The sequence below is a fragment of the Halyomorpha halys genome, unplaced genomic scaffold (assembly GCF_000696795.3).
Source record: "Halyomorpha halys isolate HHAL.00 unplaced genomic scaffold, Hhal_1.1 Scaffold3470.1, whole genome shotgun sequence".
Lineage (NCBI taxonomy): Eukaryota > Metazoa > Arthropoda > Insecta > Hemiptera > Pentatomidae > Halyomorpha > Halyomorpha halys.
This window is the reverse complement of record NW_027107293.1, coordinates 74,470-82,096: the sequence shown is the minus strand read 5'-3', so window position 1 is coordinate 82,096 and position 7,627 is coordinate 74,470. Positions and strand designations below refer to the sequence as shown.

At 29.9% G+C, this 7,627-nt stretch overlaps 1 non-coding gene across 1 annotated transcript; it reads right to left on the bottom strand.

Moving 5' to 3' along the window:
• Positions 1-566: 566 nt before the first annotated feature.
• On the bottom strand, positions 567-638 carry TRNAA-UGC (transfer RNA alanine (anticodon UGC)). The gene has a single exon. It is a non-coding gene; the product is annotated as a tRNA-Ala (tRNA).
• Between the last annotated feature and the right edge of the window lie 6,989 nt (positions 639-7,627).

Below are 7,627 nucleotides of genomic sequence, written 5' to 3'. Positions count from 1 at the left end.
TTCTTACAATCAATTCTTAAAACCCATATTATTATTATTATTTTTTTAAAACATTTTATTGAAATAATACATCTGCCTCACTCAAGGGCAATTAGTATTCATGGTTTGCATATCGCATTAAATCATATCAATGCCAACTGTGAAGAAGCTAGTAAGCCTAGTTAAATAGGTAACGAGTTATCAGCTTCGTCATGGTTGGTACTGATATGGTTTAATGCAATACGCTAAGGTTATTCATAACAAAGAATATCAATTAAAATAATATAAAATAAATTAAGTGGATAAAAATGATGACATAATGTATGCACAACTCAAATAAATATAAGTAAGTAAATAATGGTCAATGAAGTAAACTATTAAGGTAAAGAAAATTAAATTAATCAACCCAAAAACAAAATTATTCATCGTAAATACAATCCTATCATTGTTCTAACTAGAAAAACTTATATAAATTTAGAATCATATATTACTCCATTAGTTGTTTTTCTTTTATAAAATTTACTTATCTTGAAATCTTTTAACCGATATTGTCATATTTTAATGCATAACAATAAATTAAAAAAATATGGAGATGCCGGGGATCGAACCCGGGGCCTTTCACATGCAAAGCGAACGCTCTACCACTGAGCTACATCCCCTTGTATCAGATTGTCAAATGTATTTTTAAATTTAGATATTACTTATTTAATAATAAGTTTGAATGTAACAATATTAAGTAATAATAGCCGAACTTATTTGCTAACTTTTAATATTTATATAGTGTTTGATTGGGATGATTAAAATTGTTTGGTTGATCTTTAAAATGGTTGCATTAAAAAAAAAAAGAGTACATAAAATGGAGAAGATGATCGAGAGGGGGGGGTGCGATCAGGAAAAAAAAATAACATAAAATTGTTTATTTGTACCGACGTTCCAACCTGAATTTCATGTCTTCATCAGAGAGTAAATGCAGAGGTTCTGACTAGATTGCAATACAAAATATTATGTTTGCACTTAATAATGTTTATTTATCTTTACAATTTAAATTTATTTTATTGTCTTTTATCAGTAATACCGATTTTGTTTGATTTCTGCTGGGTTAATTTAAACGAAAGGCACACGCTTCTCAATTTATATATTTCTCCCTACTTTTTCCTCAGTTTTTTAGTCATATATTTATTTTTATTTTCTGAATATATTTTACTTTAAATTACCTCATCACTGTACAACAATATTAAATCTCCCAACTAGATATTTTTATATTTAATTGGACTATTTAAAAAAAATTTTATTGTATATATTTATTTTATAGTGTTTTATGTATTTTATAGATAATACAATGAAGTTCATTCTATTTTTTTTTTGCATTAACATGGGATTGAAGACTGTTCTGTTTATTAAACTAGGTTAATTCATCAATTGACATTAATTGGCTAGACATAGCGTTGTAATTGTTTTCAGTTTTGAAGTATGCAAACAAACCGTTGTGTGTATTTGTATTAGCTCACTAAGTGACGTATTGATCAATGTTTCTCAAAAACGACAAAATGTCTGTCGAGTTAAAACAATTAGTGGATCTTCTTTCTACGCTGTAGATGTGCAATAAGGTTGTTTTGTTTTGCAAAAATATCGGTTCATAAAAAAATGTTTTCTAATAATATAAAAAAAAAATAGTTTTTTAATAAATCAAAAGCTTTACATCTCTAACAAGATTATTACCAGTCATTTGAAATAATAAATATTTTAAAGTTGAAGGTTTAAATTTTGTAAATATTCTAATGTTCATAGTTAAGATATTAGCAATACCTTGGGAATTATGATTTGCAAACAAAAAAATATACGGCGGCCATCTTGAAAAATTCCAGTGCTTCAAAAGAACTGGTAATCTTTTACATGATATTTTGCTAACAGTTTTACCTCAAAATCTAGTGAAGGATATTAGTTTGAAATCATATGTAGGTTAACTTGCAATTTTAATAGATTACTTTCTCCACTGCCCGGTTCCGAATTTTGTTAAAAGAACTTGGGTCTACTAAGCTGTGGGTTTTGGTAGCCTACCTGGTGCATACTCAGTCTCTTTAAAGTGGATTAAACCTGGAAATGGATGTAATTTTGGACAAATCATAAAGATATGTATGGAAACAGTCCTTTTTTACCAAGTACTAAACCCATGATCCTTCATATATTGTAGTATAATGTAGTTTGTAGAGATATATTGATGAATACAAAGCAGTTTCACACCAATGCTTATATTTAAATGAAATAAAATTAAAAATAGTTTATTATTCTGAGAATAGATCCCTTTAGAACAATTACAACGGTAATTTTATTTTTACAATAACATATATTGGCCAAAAAACAGGGTGGCTACACTTAATTATAACTTATATTAAAATTGTTCATAAATAATTTTGAATACAGAGAAGAAGAAAAAAAATTAAAAAACTAACTGACTAAATACATAAAAAAACAAAACAAAAAGGTAGTTACTAAATATCTGTACTATTATAATATTGGATTAGATCGGTGAAATAAAAGGTAGTTAAATAGAAGGGTATTAAACGAGGGGAGGGTTGGTACATGACGTATGTGGGAGGGAATGGAGTTCCAGTGATATGCAGCTCGGATAAAAAATGATTTATCAAACAGCAACAGTTTGGTGAGGTGGAGGGCTGATAAACGGGACCTGGTAGTACGGGATTGGACTGAGATTTAGAATTTCGGGTTAACTGGGGTATAGGAGGGGCGTTGGAACAGAAAGGAAGCTAGGAAATAATGGCATCGGAAAGATGGATAGACCTACTTTAGCTCGGCGTAATACTGGGTTATGTGCGTATCGCTGGTGATTCCGAAAATAAAACGTACTGCGTAATTAAGACGTTTAAGTTTATTATAATACATGTATAATAATATTTTATATATTACATTACATTATGCATTACGTGATATACATTACATGTGTATAATTATGTAAAAAAGAAAATTACTACTGTGTAATCGTAATTGATAACATGGTTACAGAATTATATGGTTTAGAGCTCCATAACATGCAAAAATATCTGTAATATTCCTATACAAACGGTATCCTCAGATTTTAAATAAAATTCATTGGAGTAAGGCATGCCGGGCACGTCTCTACCATATATATTCACTTTAAAGTTTATCCGTTCGTCCTCGTTGCTCCATTTTACGGCCGGCAAAGTTTCCTTTAGAGGTTCATTAAGAAAGATTTAAAAAAAAAAATTCTGGTAGCTAAGGACCGGAGGATAGAGGATAGTAAGGTGGTGAGGTGGTGAGATGATGATCAGTATTCAGGAAAGTGATTCGGCCGAGGATAATGGTCGCTCTGTGATTTAAAATTCACGGCTTGGCTCATTACAGCCTCGAGACCTGTCCTCTTGACCTTTCAACGAGCGGGGATCATCTGGGATCTGTCCGCTCGGCTCTGAGCATGAAATATTACCTGAGGAAGATCTGCTGTCGTCGCTTCAAAGCTGTGAAGCGAGTACCCACGCACGCTTCGGCCCTGTCCGTTCGTTGACTCGTACGTAGCAATCGAATACCTTCTAAAAGATCCATATGGATTGTTTACGTTAGCAAATATAACCTGAACAAAGTTCAGTGTAACTAACTATATTGTCTTACCATAATTAATACATGATGCCATTGCACATCAAATAAAGCTATCATATACGAATAAAAAGTCTAATTCATTCATTATCTTTTCATCATTAAATGATAAGTTTGCCATTGTTTCTGCCCAGAAATTGTTATTATTTCGAAATTCTTATTATGTTATGTCATCTTACTTTTTATCTTTATTGAACTTCATAATCATTACTCTCCTTATTGTATGCTATGAGTAGCTATCACAATTTGTTCTATATAGTTTAAACTACAAAAAAAAAGTAGTTAATATTGAAAATTATTAATGTGTAAATATACAGTACATAATATTTGAATGCTAGTATAGTAGGCAAGAGACCACGTGGGAAGCCAAAAACCAGATGGATAGACAGAATCAACAAAGATGCGAAAGAGCTGCGGGCAGCAAACTGGAAAGCAGTAGCCTAATTTAGGCAAGCTTGGATAAGACTGTTTCGGGCGACCAAAGATCTGCAAGAGGAGTATTCATGATCTTTAGTTTAACATGTTAAAGCGTGTTAAATAGAAAGAGTTATGTTAAATGGAGAAATATTTCCTTCTTTTACCATATTAAAACGATATAACATATAACATGTTTGAGAGTCTGTTACTAGGTCAAATAGCTGAATGTAGAATAACGTCATGCAACAGACTAGCTGAGCTCGTCACAATTTTGTTTGTTGCTGTGTTAGGTTACTTGCTCGTAGTTTTGATTGTGTATTAGTATTGTTTTGGATGTTCTTAAATTCTAATAGAGCTATGTATGACAATTACAATAATGTAATGACTGTTGTCAATTAGCACTTCTTGATTCTCTTCCTCACAGGTTAGATAATCAACAAGGCACTCAGTAACTTTCACACAACTCCAACTTTTCCTTCAATTCAGGAATTTCGTAATAAATTGTTTTAATTAAAACTTAGAAAAACCATAACATGAAGGTTTGGAAGGAAAGGTTATAAAACGAGTTGCTTGAAAAATCCGCTAGGATCTCTTATGCATTTACCATTTAACAAGACTGTAAATCAGCTGCTCACAATCCTGTACTTAAAACATTTTACATTTAACAAAACATAATGAATACCGCTAATATCTGTACAGCCAACCCTCCCCCCCCAAAAAAAAAATTATATATGGCAAAAGATTATTCCTCAATGTAGTGCATTTTCATTTGGCACTATTCTGTATCTTCTTCGTTATAACGCTTTTCCTAGCTCTAGGTCCTAGGTGAGTAGTTTCTCTAAGAAATACCATTCGTTATGACGCTATTTTTATTTAATATTTTTTACAGTTGCTATTTATTCTTTTGTAAAACATGGGTTTGGTTAACTTTAAATTTTAAATATAATATAAATAGTAAAAAACACACTAATCTGTTGCACAAATGTAATTATCAGCAGAATCCATATCACTACTAAGTATCCATGATGAATGACAACCTTTTCTCATTAGTAATTCATTAGCGCTTTTTATAACTCCATGAACAACAATTATATTATATCGAAATTAATTATCCCTGTCTATTCCGAAATTCCAAATTATAAATACCATATGGATTCCAGGTAATACTGGTATTAACAATTATGTTTTTGCTGATACAACGGCTAAAGAAACTTTCATTAATTTTCTGTAACCATCCCGGAATTCAAATCCTTCATTAATCGAACATTGGCCTCGGAAAACAAATTAAAATAGAAACAAAGAAGAGTCAAAAAACTTCCTATCAAAAACACACAAAAAAAAGATCCAGGAACAATAAATTTAAGCAACTGTTTTCAGCTACGTACTGGAAGGAAAATCTTTTCCATGTCCTCATTATAGACAACAACTGAAAATAAAAATATAATATAATATAATGTGAACTAATATGAATTATTTGAATTAAACACCGCATTTCATAATAAAATTTTGCAATATTTTAAATATATTAAAATATTTACTGTTTCATTGATACGGTTGTTAAAGATATCACATCTTGTGGATGTTATAGATTATCCTCTTTTTCTTTTGTTTTTTTACACAGTTGATTTTGTTTAACCTCCTAGAAAATGGTCCTTAATTAATGAATTAAATTAGTTCATATTTGTTAAATTGTTCATATTTTTTAATGCTTTTTTGAACGTTTTATGAAAGGCAGCTGATGAAATGGAAAATTCTATTTTTAGAAATTCTGTAAACCGAAAATATATATTTAAATTATTTTATTTTAAAAAAAATTTTTTTGATTCTTCAAAAGATTTTCGCCTATTTCACTCTTTTTGTTTTGACGCTAGGAGGACGTTATATATAATGTTGTGTATATACATGTATAACGAAATTTTCATGTATTAAAAAATAGAACCATTGATCAGGTATAGTGATTTATTTTTAAATATGTTAACCCTGTTACTAATTGGGTAATGGAATAAAACACAAACTGAAAAGTAAGAATCAGTCAAGGGACAAGGGTTCGGGAAATGATTGAGATGATCAGAGAACACACACGATCTTAGTAGACTGGGTGATTCGTATCCCTACTGCCTCATTTATTCCTTCACTAAACCCAGGCACTATTAATTTCGGGATGTACGGGTTTTGGTGGACTCTCTATGTACCGATTCACCCTCAGTGCACTCCTTGTCAATGACCACTAATATTTTATACATTGTCTTAAATAATTAAATGATAGTTAGATTATTATTATTACACTGATAGTGTGGATTCGAGCAGGGCTAGAAGGAAATATCCACATCAATTTAAAAAAAAAAATTGCAGGCTATTCTGTCCAGGTTAATAATATCGGTTAAAACTACCCTATCAGACCATAACGCATTAGGGAATCATACTATTTTATTATTAAGCTATCCTTTACTTATGTCTAATTACCTATTTTGTTAATTCTCCACATTACTATTAAAACTTTTAATCACTGTCCATTTGCAATATTATACTTCACAACAATGTTTGTAAACTTCCTTACACTCAGGTCAGGCAAATAATTTGTATATTTCAACTACAATTAACTATCAAGGTTAATTATGATTATTAACATAAATTTTATCCCATATTTTTCATATATGAAATTTTGCTTACAATCTTTGGATAGTGTTGGTTCTGATTTCTTGTGTCTGTTTTAAAATTCATTGTATAATTAATGTATTCTGATATGTACATGGACTCTAGTATTTTTCTGTTGAATGTATTATTGTCTTTGTGTAAAGTTATGGTATTGTCATAAGAGAATCTGTGCTGATTGTTGGCTGCATGTTGCACTAATGCTAATTATTGGGATCCTCATCCTTGTTTTTTATATTATTACAGTGTTGATGCATACTATTAATTACCACATTTCATGGTATCATATAGTTCTTGTGATTTTTTATTTATTTTTCTTGTTCTGCTGTATTTTTTATCCTGAAAAGAGTAACTTTTAATCAATCGAAACAAGTTCGATGGAAAAAAGCATATATTTTAATTTTGAATCTAGGTTATTTGCTTAACCTACAATTTAACTGTTATCATTTTACAGTTGAAAGCATACTAATAATCCAAAAGACAATACCAAAACCTATTTGGTTCTGGTGGAGATTGTGGTGTAGTTTAATTTTTTTTAAAAATTGAATTTGTACCGCTACAATCCTTGAAGCGTCAAGGGTCAACTTAGTAGCGCAGTGTTATCATTGAGTTATTTGTAATTTAAATTTATTATTTTACTTACCTTTGTCATTATTATTTATTTAAATTAATGTATTTTTATTTTTGTTTATTCATGTTTTTTTTTTAAATATTGATATATGATAACAATTCCTATACACATATTTATTTACCATTATTTTTTTAAAAAATAATTTTAAGGCATTAACCATTGCCTTACTTGTGAATTGATATGTGAAATTTTGGATTAATTAAAAAATTGTGTATTGAATTAATTGAAATGTGAAACTACTGCAACACGAGAATCTGTGGTGAAATTTGATTAAATCTTATGTTAGAGTTTGGAATGGTGGAGCCACACAAAAAGTTT